Below are 13,755 nucleotides of genomic sequence, written 5' to 3' on the forward strand. Positions count from 1 at the left end.
CACACACACACACACACACACACACACACACAGTAGACCCACATGTGCATGCACACACATACACTTCACACAAACACTCACTTTCTGGTAGCCCTCGCCCTCTCATACATACTAGGCAAAAAAAAACACACACTTGTGAACACACAGGCAGGAACAGAGAATAAATGAAAGAACGCCACTCCACTGAAGCATAAGGCAGGAAAGATTTACGGTAACTGCAGTCTTGAGAGTGTGTATGTGATGCTGTCCAACAACTCTGCCATAAGTCTTCTATTGCCATAACTGTTTGTTTCTTCCTGGTAACTTCCCTGCCAATGCCATGTTCTGTACATGTTTCCCCCATGCGTCACTTATGCTTTTAGCTAAATTTGATTATTCCTTTTATGAAAAATGGCCTTGAGTTTGGCAGTCACCAGGATGTTTTTCATTTCCTGTCCTGTCTTTTGTCACATGCACTATAGTTCCTGTTTTCCAAACTTCCCAGGGAGTTCTGAGAGAGCGAGCGAGAGAGACGGAATGTTACAGCTCTGTGGTCCGGGATGTTTTGTCCGCTTCCAGCAGCTATCATCAAAGAGTTATGTAGTTCAGGGATGCAGCATTGGCCATGTGCCAGGGTGAGGGTACAGAGTTTCACCTGTTGCGTTGACAAGTGTGGGTGTGCTGCCTGTCTTTGCTGACTGACCTTCGGGGTGGAGCTCTTCCAGAGTTCCAGAGGAGAGATTCCATATGGTTCCTGCCAGCTGGCCCTAAGGCCTCAGGACCTGGCCTTTCTTCTGTCCTCCTTCCTCTGCTCGGCTAACTGCTCTGCTCCACAGCAGGAGCAATGTTTTAGATGAAATGTAGGAATTCAGCCTGCTGCAGGCCGCTGCTTAAGCACAGCCATGTCTCACTCCGTCTGTCGCTTTCTCTCTTTCTCCCTCTTAGCCACATTTCTTTTCCTCTTTCTGTATTGTCTCTTGTAATGCTCTATTCTAAAACTTTACTACATGTAAAGTAACTTCTCTAACAAATGATCTAACAAGGAAGTCTTTAGTTTCCAAAGTTTACTTAAGCTTGTGGCGGGCTCTCTCCCCTGTTGCGAGAAGTCAGATCAGCTTAACCTCTATGGGCTAGGTGGGACGCTAGCGTGCCACCCGTGGTGCACTCCATCAACAGCAGGTGCATTTCAAGAGCGGCAAATTTGAATCCAAATAAATGTCAAAATTCACATTTTTCAAAAATCCAACTATTTTACACCATTTGAAAGATAAACATCTCCTTAATCTAACCACGTTTTACGATTTCAAAAAGGTTTTACGGCGAAAGCATAAATTTAGAGTATGTTAGGACAGTACATTTACAAGAGTTGTGTGTAATGTTTTGTCAAGTCAAAGACAGGGTCACCAAAACCATAAAACCAGCTAAAATGATGCACTAACCTTTTACAATCTCCATCAGATGACACTCCTAGGACATTATGTTAGACAATGCATGCATTTTTAGTTCTATCAAGTTCATATTTATATCCAAAAACAGCGTTTTACTATGGCATTGATGTTGAGGAAATCGTTTCCCTCCAATAACCGGCAGTCAAGTCAGCGTCACAAATTAAATAATTAAAATTAGAAAACATTGGTAAAATATTATATTGTCATTTAAAGAATTATAGATTTACATCTCTTGAACGCAATCAACTTGCCAGATTTAAAAATAACCTTACTGGGAAATCACACTTTGCAATAATCTGAGCACTGCGCCCAGAAAAATACGCGTTGCGATACAGACTAGACGTCATGTTGGGGAGATCTAAAATCGAAAATACTATGTAAATAATCCATTACCTTTGATTCTCTTCATCAGATGTCACTTCCAGGTATCACAGGTCCATAACGAATGTAGTTTTGTTCAAAAAAGCTCATCATTTACGTCCAAAAATCTCCGTCTTGTTAGCACATGATCTAAGCCAGCCGGACTTCTCGTCATGAACGAGGGGAAAAAATATATTTACGTTCGTTCAAACATGTCAAACGTTGTATAGCATAAATCATTAGGGCCTTTTTTAACCAGAACATGAATAATATTCAAGGTGGACGAATGCATACTCTTTTATAACGTATTGGAACGAGGGTACCCAACATGAACTCACGCGCCAGGTGTCTAATGGGACATCATCGTTCCATGGCTCTTGTTCGGTCAGATCTCCCTCCAGAAGACTCAAAACACTTTGTAAAGGCTGGTGACATCTAGTGGAAGCAATAGGAAGTGCCAAAATATTCCTCAGCCCCTGTGTTTTTCAATGGGATAGGTTTAAAGTCAATACAACACATCAGGTATCCACTTCCTGTCAGAAAATGTCTCAGGGTTTTGCCTGCCAAATGAGTTCTGTTATACTCACAGACACCATTCAAACAGTTTTAGAAACTTTAGAGTGTTTTCTATCCATATATAATAAGTATATGCATATTCTAGTTACTGGGTAGGATTAGTAACCAGATTAAATCGGGTACATTTTTTTATCCAGACGTGCAAATGCTGCCCCCTAGCCCTAACAGGTTAAAACATTGCTCCAGCTATGCCCCAGAAATGTTGTTGATACACACTCTCCAACCCAACTCCCCCACAGCTGCAGTGTGCACTCGGTGCTGATATATAGTGCATGCTATTGTCGTGTCTTTGGGGTACCATTAAACTGAAGACATGTTTATCAATTAACTCCCTGTAATTATTATCACGTGATTAAACTGATTAATCGTTTAATTGTAATTAACTAGGAGATCGGGGCACCAAGGAAAATATTCAGATTACAAAGTTATAATTTTCCTAATATAACTTTCCTATATTATAACATTATATATTATATTCTATTATAGTATAGGCCGATTATCTTCTGGTTTAAATGGTGTATTTTACCTCGCGTCCAGTCTCATTCCAAACGTCGTAAATTGTTGTATCTGCACGAACCCAGTCTTTACTAAAATCATCCATACATCAATTGTCTTAAAATCATTTATTTACTAAACTAAGTAATTCACAGAAAGTATACAAACAGTAATTATCATCACAAAGAATTGGTAGAGTAATGTGCCCTAGTGGCTAACAGGCATGGCTGGTGTCTTGTTGAACAATGGGTCATAAAGGGCAGTTGAGAAGACCTTACAGTTCATTAATATTAACAATTGACATGCTAATCCTTTGCACATGAACGCTCAGTCATTTGAGAACAATTGCAATCAATATATATTTACGCTCAGTGTGTCGTCGGGATCCTTGTTGGAGCGTCGTTCTGTTGGAGAGTTCTCTCTCTCTCTCTCTCTCTCTCTCTCTCTCTCTCTCTCTCTCTCTCTCTCTCTCTCTCTCTCTCTCGGTTAGAATGGATCTTTCAAAGCGACATTCATTAATGTCGTCATAGAATGGATGTTTCGTTGGTCTTCGCGTTCAATTATATAATTTACTTAGCTGCAGACTAATAATTAATATCAAAGACTTGTTCTTATTCTGTCAGTATCAATAGTCTAAAAGTTAACCACGTGGTATAGTTCACTTTCAGTAGAGTACTTGGATGGTCAAACCTATTGGCCAACTCGCAATGGAGTGGAGGCCGGGTCTGAAGAAAGTAGATCAGAGTATAGTTTTATAGTGAACATGTCACATGACGCCTGGTCCTGTCTGTGTCCCTGGGGGCGTGCCGATGACTGAGTTAAGCTTGGTACAGAAATATAATTCTATCACATTAACATCAGTACATAGCATCTCAATGTATTACAAATAGCTTTATACTTATTAATACATTCTATACAACCATGTGGATGCAAGTCTCATCGCTGAGGCTATTATATAAACAGTTTTATGGTAATATGGCTATATTGTCTCTTCTGAGTATCACAAAATTGTACCAAGCGGACCAGTTCGTAGCTGGATTCTTCACCAATCTTTCATACCTTCTCCAGAACACAAATGTCGCTTGGCTCCCCAATTCTGTGAGTTGGAAGAATTTCCTGTGTCTCTCTATGGGCCATGTGGCAAGAGATTCTCCTGGAATGTTACCACTCCTTCACACAGGGACTGGGTGGGGGAAGGTGGGTTGGGGGATGGTGCAAAGGGGGGGAGGGGGTCAACTGTCCTCCCTGTACTCAAAGAGGCCAACGTCATGACACTATTATATAGGGCACTCATCACCTGGGGAGGGCTGTGGAAGCTAATACTTACCAGCTAATACTTTTTTGTGATTTTATTTTATTTTATTTCACCTTTATTTAACCAGGTAAGCTAGTTGAGAACAAGTTCTCATTTACAACTGCGACCTGGCCAAGATAAAGCAAAGCAGTTCGACACATACAACAACACAGAGTTACACATGGAATAAACAAGCGTACAGTCAATAACACAATAGAAAAAAAGAAAGTCTATATACAGTGTGTGCAAATGGGGTCAGGAGGTAAGGCAATAAATAGGCCATAGTAGCGAAGTAATTACAATTTAGCAGATTAACACTGGAGTGATAGATGAGCAGATGATGATGTGCAAGTAGTGATACTGGTGTGCAAAAGAGCAGAAAAGTAAATAAAATCAATATGGGGTTGAGGTAGGTAGATTGGGTGGGCTATTTACAGATGGACTATGTACAGCTGCAGCGATCGGTTAGCTGCTCAGATAGCTGATGTTTAAAGTTAGTGAGAGAAACATAAGTCTCCAGCTTCAGCGATTTTTGCAATTCATTCCAGTCACTGGCAGCAGAGAACTGGAAGGAAAGGCAGCCAAAGGAGGTGTTGGCTTTGGGGATGACCAGTGAGATATACCTGCTGGAGCGCGTGCTACGGGTGGGTGTTGTTATCATGACCAGTGAGCTGAGATAAGGCGGAGCTTTACCTAGCATAGACTTATAGATGACCTGGAGCCAGTGGGTCTGGCGATGAATATGTAGCGAGGGCCAGCCGACGAGAGTATACAGGTCGCATTGGTGGGTGGTATAAGGGGCTTTGGTAACAAAACGGATGGCACTGTGATAGACTGCATCCAGTTTGCTGAGCAGAGTATTGGAAGCTATTTTGTAGATGACATCGCCGAAGTCGAGGATCAGTAGGATAGTCAGTTTTACTAGGGTAAGTTTGGCGGCGTGAGTGAAGGAGGCTTTGTTGCAAAATAGAAAGCCGATTCTAGATTTGATTTTGGATTGTAGATGTTTAATATGAGTCTGGAAGAAGAGTTTACAGTATAACCAGACACCTAGGTATTTGTAGTTGTCCACATATTCTAGGTCAGAACCGTCCAGAGTAGTGATGCTAGTCGGGGTGGCGGGTGCGGGCAGCGAACGGTTGAAAAGCATGCATTTGGTTTTACTAGCATTTAAGAGCAGTTGGAGGCCACGGAAGGAGTGTTGTATGGCATTGAAGCTCGTTTGGAGGTTAGATAACACAGTGTCCAAAGAAGGGCCAGATGTATACAGAATGGTGTCGTCTGCGTAGTTGGTGAACCAGGCAAGGCAGTCATTTGAGAAACCAAGGCTATTGAGTCTGCCGATAAGAATACGGTGATTGACAGAGTCGAAGCCTTGGCCAGGCTTGGGCCTGATCCAGATTAAGAAGTCTTGAAACATCTCGCTAGATGAGTGTTGAGCAGACAGGACAGAGCTGTCAGGTAACTGAGACCTTGATCTCCAAGCACACATTTGCTTTTCACGGCACTTCCTGTTGAACGCGGAACAAGGGAGAGCTCGGTTAGTTATTTTGGAAAGTTTGTTGTTGTGAAAGTCTATAGAAAAAGTTTGGTTACTAGATAGCTACCTTTTGAGTTTTGATCCTGTGATGCGGTTGGCATCAGTTGCTGGGTCCGCTACTATCTGTCCAGTGATCCTGCGGGTCTGAGAGCTGCTTGGCGTAGAAGCTAGCCTAGGTGCTAGCTAGCTGCCTAATCAAGCCAGCGGTGTTTTCTTGAGGGCTTGAACGCAGCACGCGACAGTTGGCCATTGTGGCTGAGACTGCTGATTGTCCCGGGCTTGTGGCTGTGTAGATCCCTGCTGTTTGTTGTTGTTTCAAATAAAATTAGATTTGTCACATGTGCCTAATACAACAGCTGTAGACCTTACAGTGAAATGCTTATTTACAGGCCCTTAACCAACAATGGCAGTAAAAAAAGTGAAAGTAAAAATAAAAGTAACACAATAAAATAACAATAACAAGGCTATATACATGGGGGGTAACGAAGCAATGTGCGGGGGTACAGGTTAGTCGAGGTAATATGTACATGTAGGTAGGGGTGAAGTGACTATGCAAAGATAATAAACAGCGAGTAGTGGCAGCGTAAAAAAAGGTGGTCAATGCAAATAGTCCAGGTAGCCATTTGATGTTTAGCAGTCTAATGGCTTGGGGGGTAGAAGCTGTTAAGGAGCCTTTTGGACCTAGGCTTGGTGCTGAGGTACTGCTTCCCATGCGGTAGCAGAGAGAACAGGTTTATGATTAGGGTGGATGGAGTCTTTGACAATTTTTAGGGCCTTCCTCTGACACCACCTTGTATATAGGTCCTGGATGGCAAGAAGCTTGAACTCAGGGATGAACTGGTCCGTACACACTACCCTCTGTAGCACCTTGCAGTCAGATGACGAGCAGTTGCTATACCAAGCAGTGATGCAACCAGTCTGAATGCTCTCGATTGTGTAGCTGTAGAACTTTTTGAGGATATGAGGACCCATGCTAAATCTTTTTAGTCTCCTGAGGGGGAATGGGTTTTGTCATGCCCTCTTCACGACTGTCTTTGTGTGTATTGAGTATGGTAGTTTGTTGGTAATGTGAATGCCAGGGAACTTGAAGCTCTTGACCCGCTCCACGACAGCCCCATCGATGTGAATGGGGGTGTGTTTGGCCCCCATTCTCCTGTAGTCCACAATCCCTGCGACCTGCCCTGTCTGGATGTGCAAGGAGTAACAGCGCAACAAAGACCAAAGCCAGTGGGAGTACCATTGAGGACAGTGGTGAAGGATCTCCATCACAGGTGAAGGATCTTTTAGATGAACAAAAATTGTTCTACAAGCAGCTGTTACAACAAGAAAATAGCTTCAAGTGTTGTGTCTAAATACTGGTGGAGTCAACTAATAAAGTAATGGACGACTTGACCAGAGAGATCCAGGACCTGAGGAACAGTTTGAAGTTCTCCCAGGGTCAGCTCGATGAGTTTAAACAGGAGAACAGCAAGATGGCAGCAATCTGTAAGTCATTGAGAGAGGACATCAGTTCTGAATGAGAATCCATGATAACAATGACTGAGAAATCGGATCTCGAGGGACAATCAAGGCGGAACAACATGGTTGTGGACGGAATTACAGAATCTCCACATGAGACCTGGACGGAGTCCGATGTGATTAATAAGAAGCATCCAGACGCTGAATTTTATGAATTTATGAAATTATTATTATTGATTATTGATTAACATGCACCTGTTAAGAAACTGACTGTTAACTGTTAAGGCTCCATGGATTGATGAGGAATTGGAAAAACTGTATGGTTGAAAGAGATGGGGCAAAAGAAGTGTCTACGTCTGGCTGCACATATCACTGGCTGAGTTACTGCAACTTGAGAAATTGTGACTAAACTCAACAAAAAGAAGAAACTGTATTATGAAGCCAAGATCAATCATATAAAGAATGCTGGCAAAAAACCTTTTGGAGTACTTTAAATGACATTTTGGGAAGAAATACATTGTAAGTTTGGATTTTGGAAAGTTATTGTGGGAGAGGTGGAAAAATCGGTATCGATCAATAATGACAAACCTCCTGGCATTGACAACTTAGATGGAAAGCTAATGAGGATTCATTCCACTACCCAAGGGTGGTAAAGCAGACTTTACTGGTTCTATCAGCTTGCTGCCAGCTCTTAGTAAACTGTTGAAAAATGTGTTTGACCAAATACAATGCTATTTCTCTGTAAACAAATTGACAACAGACTTTCAGCATGCTTATACAGAAGGGCACTCAACATCTACTGCACTGACACAAATTACTGATGATTTGTTGAAAGAAATTGATGTTGAGGATACCCTAGGATAGGGGGCGCCACAGCGCATTTTGAAAAAAAATCGTTCCCATTTTCAACGGCCTACTAATCAAACTCAGAAGATAGGGCATGCATATACTTATTATATATGGATAGAAAACACTCTAAAGTTTCTAAAACTGTTTGAATGGTGTCTGTGAGTATAACAGAACTCATTTGGCAGGCAAAACCCTGAGACATTTTCTGACAGGAAGTGGATACCTGATGTGTTGTATTGAGTTTAAACCTATCCCATTGAAAAACACAGGGGTTTAGGAATATTTTGGCACTTCCTATTGCTTCCACTAGATGTCGCCAGTCCTTTCACAGTGGTTTGAGCCTTATAGAGTCAAAACTCAGTGAATGACAGGAGTTTGAAATTGGTCACAGGGGATGGGCCATCACCATTATGACGCCGGCGGCCATGTCTGCCCCCACCTTTGGAAACGGTTTTAAAGGCAATGAAATCATCCCCCTCGAATCTTATTGGCTCTCTTGGTGTTAGTGGCCCTGAACATTTATTTTATACAACGTTTGACATGTTTGAACGAACCTACATGCGCGAGGATTGCTTTCAGTATGAAGTGCAGAGCTGCGTTTGGAGAGAGCCATAGGACGCGCTACCAACATCAGGCTAATGGAACGTGAAGTATGGACTTTTTGACCGAAAATACATCTGTTGTGGACCTGGGATGCTTTCTGATGAAGACAACTAAAGGTAGGCGATTATTGACAATATTATTGAAGATGAGATGGTTCATACTGTTGCATCCAAGATGGCGCCGAGCACTGTATATTAGCTGATTTTCTGAGTATCGCATCTCCTTTTATCGCAAAGTGTGATTACCCAGTAAAGTTAATTTAAAATCTGGTATGACGGGTGTTCTCAAGAGATATTCATCTATAAATGTTAGATTGACAATATACATTTAAAAAATCGTTATAGTATAGCAATTTATTGAAACGTAGCATTGTTTACCGGGACGCTTTTGAGGGGAAATTAGGTAGTCAACGTCAGACAGAGATGTAAAATGCTGTTTTTATATATAAATATGACCTTTATTGAACAAAAGAATGCATGCATTGTATAACATGATGTCCTAGGGGTGCCATCTGATGAAGTTTGTAAAAGGTTAGTGCTACATTTAGCTGTTTATTGATAATATGTGATGGAAGTGGTTGGTCGGAAAATGGCTATGAAGCTGCTTTTTACGATGGACTCATCTAATATAATCTAATGATTTGCTTTTCCTGTAAAACCTTTTTGAAATCGGACGACGTGGGTCGATTCAGGAGAGGTGTATCTATAAAAAAAAAAAAAAAATATTTTTTATTTTTGTAAAAAATTATGCTAATTTTTTAATGCTAATTGGCGATATGATTTTTCGCTGGATTTTGATCCCGCTAACGGGATCAGATGCTCAAGAGGTTAAGAAGATTGTGGGAGCTGTATTGTTAAATTTCAGTGCAGCCTTTGATATTATTGACCATAACCTGTTGTTGAGAAAACGTATGTGTTACGGCTTTTCAACCTCTGCCATATTGTGGATTCAGAGCTATCCATCTAATAGACCTCAGTGTTTTCTTTAATGGAAGCTTCTCTAATCTCAAATGTGCAAAGTGTGGTGTACCGCAGGGCTGCTCTCTAGGCCCTCTACTCTTTTCTGTTTTTACCAATGACCTGCCACTAGCATTAAACAAAGCATGTGCGTCTATGTATGTACCCTTAGCAAAGAGTTGCAGTCTGTTTTGTAATGTGTGGCCAGTAATAAACTGGCCCTGAACATGTCTTAAACTAAGAGCATTGTAAGTTCTATGAATGGTGTGGCTGTTGAACAAGTTGAGGAGACTAAATTCCTAGTGTTACCTTATATTGTAAACTGTCATGGTCAAAACATACAGATGAAATTGTTGTGAAGATGGGGAGAGGTCTGTCTGTAATAAAGAGATGCTCTGCTTTTTTGATAACACACTCCACCAAGCAAGTCCTGCAGACTCCAGTTTTATCTTGTCTTGATTATGGTCAAGTGCTGCTAAGAAAGACCTAGGTAAGCTGCAGCTGGCCCAGAACAGAGCCACATGGCTTGCTCTTTATTGTAATCAGAGAGCTAATAGTAATACTATGCATGCCAGTCTCTCTTGGCTATGAGTTGAGGAAAGACTGAATGCGTCACTTTTTATAAGAAACATTGTTGGAAATTCCAAATTGTTTGCATAGTCAACTTACACACAGCACTTACACACACACTTACCCCACCAGACATGCCACCAGGGGTCTTTTGACAGTCCCCAGGTCCAGAAAAATGTATAAAAAACATACAGTATTATACAGAGCCGTGAGTGCATGGAACACCCTTCCATCTATAGCACAAGTGAACAGCAAACCTGGTTTAAAAAAACAAATAAAGCAACACCTCACGGCACAACGCCTCACCCCATATGACCTACTTGTTGTGTATATGTACTGACGTGTATGTGTAACTGATAGATGCGCACACACACTACATGTTTACAGTACCAGTCAAAAGTTTAGACACCTACTCATTCCAGGGTTTTTCTTTATTTTTACTATTTTCTACATTGTAGAATAATAGTGAAGGTGTCAAAACTATGAAATAATACATATGGAATCATGTAGTAACCAAAAAAGTGTTAAACAAATCAAAATATATTTTATATTTGAGATTCTTCAGTAGCCACCCTTTCCCTTTATGGCAGCTTTGCACACTCTTGGCATTCTCTCAACTAGCTTCATGAGGTAGTCACCTGGAATGCATTTCAATTAACAGGTGTGCCGTGTTAAACGTTCATTTGTGGAATTTCTTTCCTCCTTAATGCGTTTGAGCCAATCAGTTGTGTTGACAAGGTAAGGGTGGTATACAGAAGATGGCCTATTTGGTAAAAGACCAAGTCCATATTATGGCAAGAACAGCTCAAATAATCAAAGAGAAACGACAGTCCATCATTATTTTAAGACATGCAGGTCAGTCAATCCGGAAAATTTCAAAAAGTGCAGTCACAAAAACTGGCTCTCATGAGAACCGCCACAGGAAAGGAAGACCCAGAGTTACCTCTGCTGCAGAGGATAAGTTCATTAGAGTTACCAGCCTGAGAAGTTGCAGCCTAAAAAAATGCTTCACAGAGTTCAAGTAACAGACACATCTCAACATCAACTGTTCAGAGGAGACTGCATCATTCAGGCCTTCAGGGTCAAATTGCTGCAAAGAAACCACTACTAAAGGACACCAATAATAAGAAGAGACTTGCTTGGGCGAAGAAACACGAGCAGTGGACATTTGACCGGTGGACATTTTTCCTTTGGTCTGATGAATCCAAATTTGAGATTTTTGGTTCCAACTGCCGTGTCTTTGTGAGACACAGAGTAGATGAATGGATGATCTCCGCATGTGTGGTTCCCACCGTGAAGCATGGAGGAGGTGTGATGGTGTCGGGGTGCTTTGCTAGTGACACTGTCTGTGATTTATTTAGAATTCAAGGCACACTTAACCTCTTACATCTAGACGTTCCGCTAGCGGAACACCTGCTCCAATATCCAATGATGGGCGTGGCGCGAAATACAAACTCCTCTAAAATCCGAAAACTTCAATTTTTCAAACATATGACTATTTCACAGCATTTTAAAGACAAGACTCTCCTTTATCTAACCACACTGTCCGATTTCAAAAAGGCTTTACAGCGAAAGCAAAACATTAGATTATGTCAGCAGAGTACCCAGCCAGAAATAATCAGACACCCATTTTTCAAGCTAGCATATAATGTCACAAAAACCCAGAAGACAGCTAAATGCAGCACTAACCTTTGATGATCTTCATCAGATGACACACCTAGGACATTATGTTATACAATACATGCATGTTTTGTTCAATCAAGTTCATATTTATATCAAAAAACAGCTTTTTACATTAGCATGTGACGTTCAGAACTAGCATACCCCCCCGCAAACTTCCGGGGAATTTACTAACAATTTACTAAATTACTCACGATAAACGTTCACAAAAAGCATAACAATTATTTTAAGAATTATAGATACAGAACTCCTCTATGCACTCGATATGTCCGATTTTAAAATAGCTTTTTGGTGAAAGCACATTTTGCAATATTCTAAGTACATAGCCCAGCCATCACGGGCTAGCTATTTAGACACCCGGCAAGTTTAGCCTTCACCAAAATCAGATTTACTATTACAAAAATGTTATTACATTTGTTGTCTTCATCAGAATGCACTCCCAGGACTGCTACTTCAATAACAAATGTTGGTTTGGTCCCAAATAATCCATCGTTATATCCGAATAGCGGCGTTTTGTTTGTGCGTTTCAGAAACTATCCAAAATGGTATATCAGGGTCGTGCGCATGGCGCAATTCGTGACAAAAAAATTCTAAATATTCCATTACCGTCCTTCGAAGCATGTCAACCGCTGTTTAAAATCAATTTTTATGCAATTTATCTCGTAAAAAAGCGATAATATTCCGACCGGGAATCTCCTTTTCGGCAAACAGAGGAAAAATCACAAAGACGGGGGCGGCCAGGGCACACGCCTAAGCCCACAGTCCCTTGATCGGCCACTTGAGAAAGGCGATAATGTGTTTCAGCCTGGGGCTGGGATGACGACATTCTGTTTTTTCCCGGGCTCTGAGAGCCTATGGAAGACGTAGGAAGTGTCACGTTAGAGCAGAGATCCTTTGTAATAGATAGAGATGGCAAAGAAGTTCAAGAAATGGTCAGACAGGCCACTTCCTGTAAAGGAATCTCTCAGGTTTTGACCTGCCATTTGAGTTCTGTTATACTCACAGACACCATTCAAACAGTTTTAGAAACTTTGGAGTGTTTTCTATCCAAAGCCAATAATTATATGCATATTCTAGTTACTGGGCAGGAGTAGTAACCAGATTAAATCGGGTACGTTTTTTATCCAGCCGTGAAAATACTGCCCCCTAGCCATAACAGGTTAAAATCAATTTTTATGCCATTTTTCTCATAAAAAAGCGATAATATTCCGACCGGGAATCTGCGTTTAGGTAAACAGATGAAAGAAAACATAGCATGGGGTCGACGCGGGCACGCGCCTGAGTCTCACAGTACTGTAACCAGCCACTACCCAAACGCGCTACTTTTTTTCAACCAGAGCCTGCAAAGCCACGATTCAGCTTTTTGCCGCCTTCTGAGAGCCCATGGGAGCCGTAGGAAGTGTCACTTAACAGCAGAGATCCTCTGTAATGGATAGAGATAATCAAGAAGGGCAAGAAATTGTCAGACAGGGCACTTCCTGCATGGAATCTTCTCAGGTTTTGGCCTGCCAAATGAGTTCTGTTATACTCACAGACACCATTCAAACAGTTTTAGAAACTTTGGAGGGTTTTCTATCCAAAGCTAATAATTATATGCATATTCTAGTTTCTGGGCAGGAGTAATAATCAGATTAAATCGGGTACATTTTTTATCCGGCTGTGAAAATACTGCCCCCTAGCCATAACAGGTTAACCAGCATGGCTACCACAGCATTCTGCAGCAATACGCCATCACATCTGGTTTCCGCTTAGTGGGACTATGGTTTGTTTTTCAACAGGACAATGACCCAACACACCTCCAGGCTATGTAAGGGCTATTTGACCAAGAATGAGAGCGATGGAGTGCTGCATCAGATGACCTGGCCTACACAATCCTCTGACCTCAACCCAATTGAGATCGTATGGGATGAGTTGGACCGTGGAGTGAAGGAAAAGCAGCCAACAAGT

The 13,755-nt window shown here is 41.4% G+C and overlaps 1 protein-coding gene across 5 annotated transcripts in view; it reads left to right on the forward strand.

Moving 5' to 3' along the window:
• The window catches only part of LOC106561395 (SLIT-ROBO Rho GTPase-activating protein 1), a 189,446-nt gene that overhangs the window by 74,668 nt on the left and 101,023 nt on the right, over positions 1-13,755 (forward strand). The gene's annotated exons all lie outside the window — the stretch shown is intronic.

Source organism: Salmo salar, chromosome 10, assembly GCF_965601325.2.
Source record: "Salmo salar chromosome 10, fSalSal1, whole genome shotgun sequence".
NCBI classification, from domain to species: Eukaryota; Metazoa; Chordata; class Actinopteri; order Salmoniformes; family Salmonidae; genus Salmo; species Salmo salar.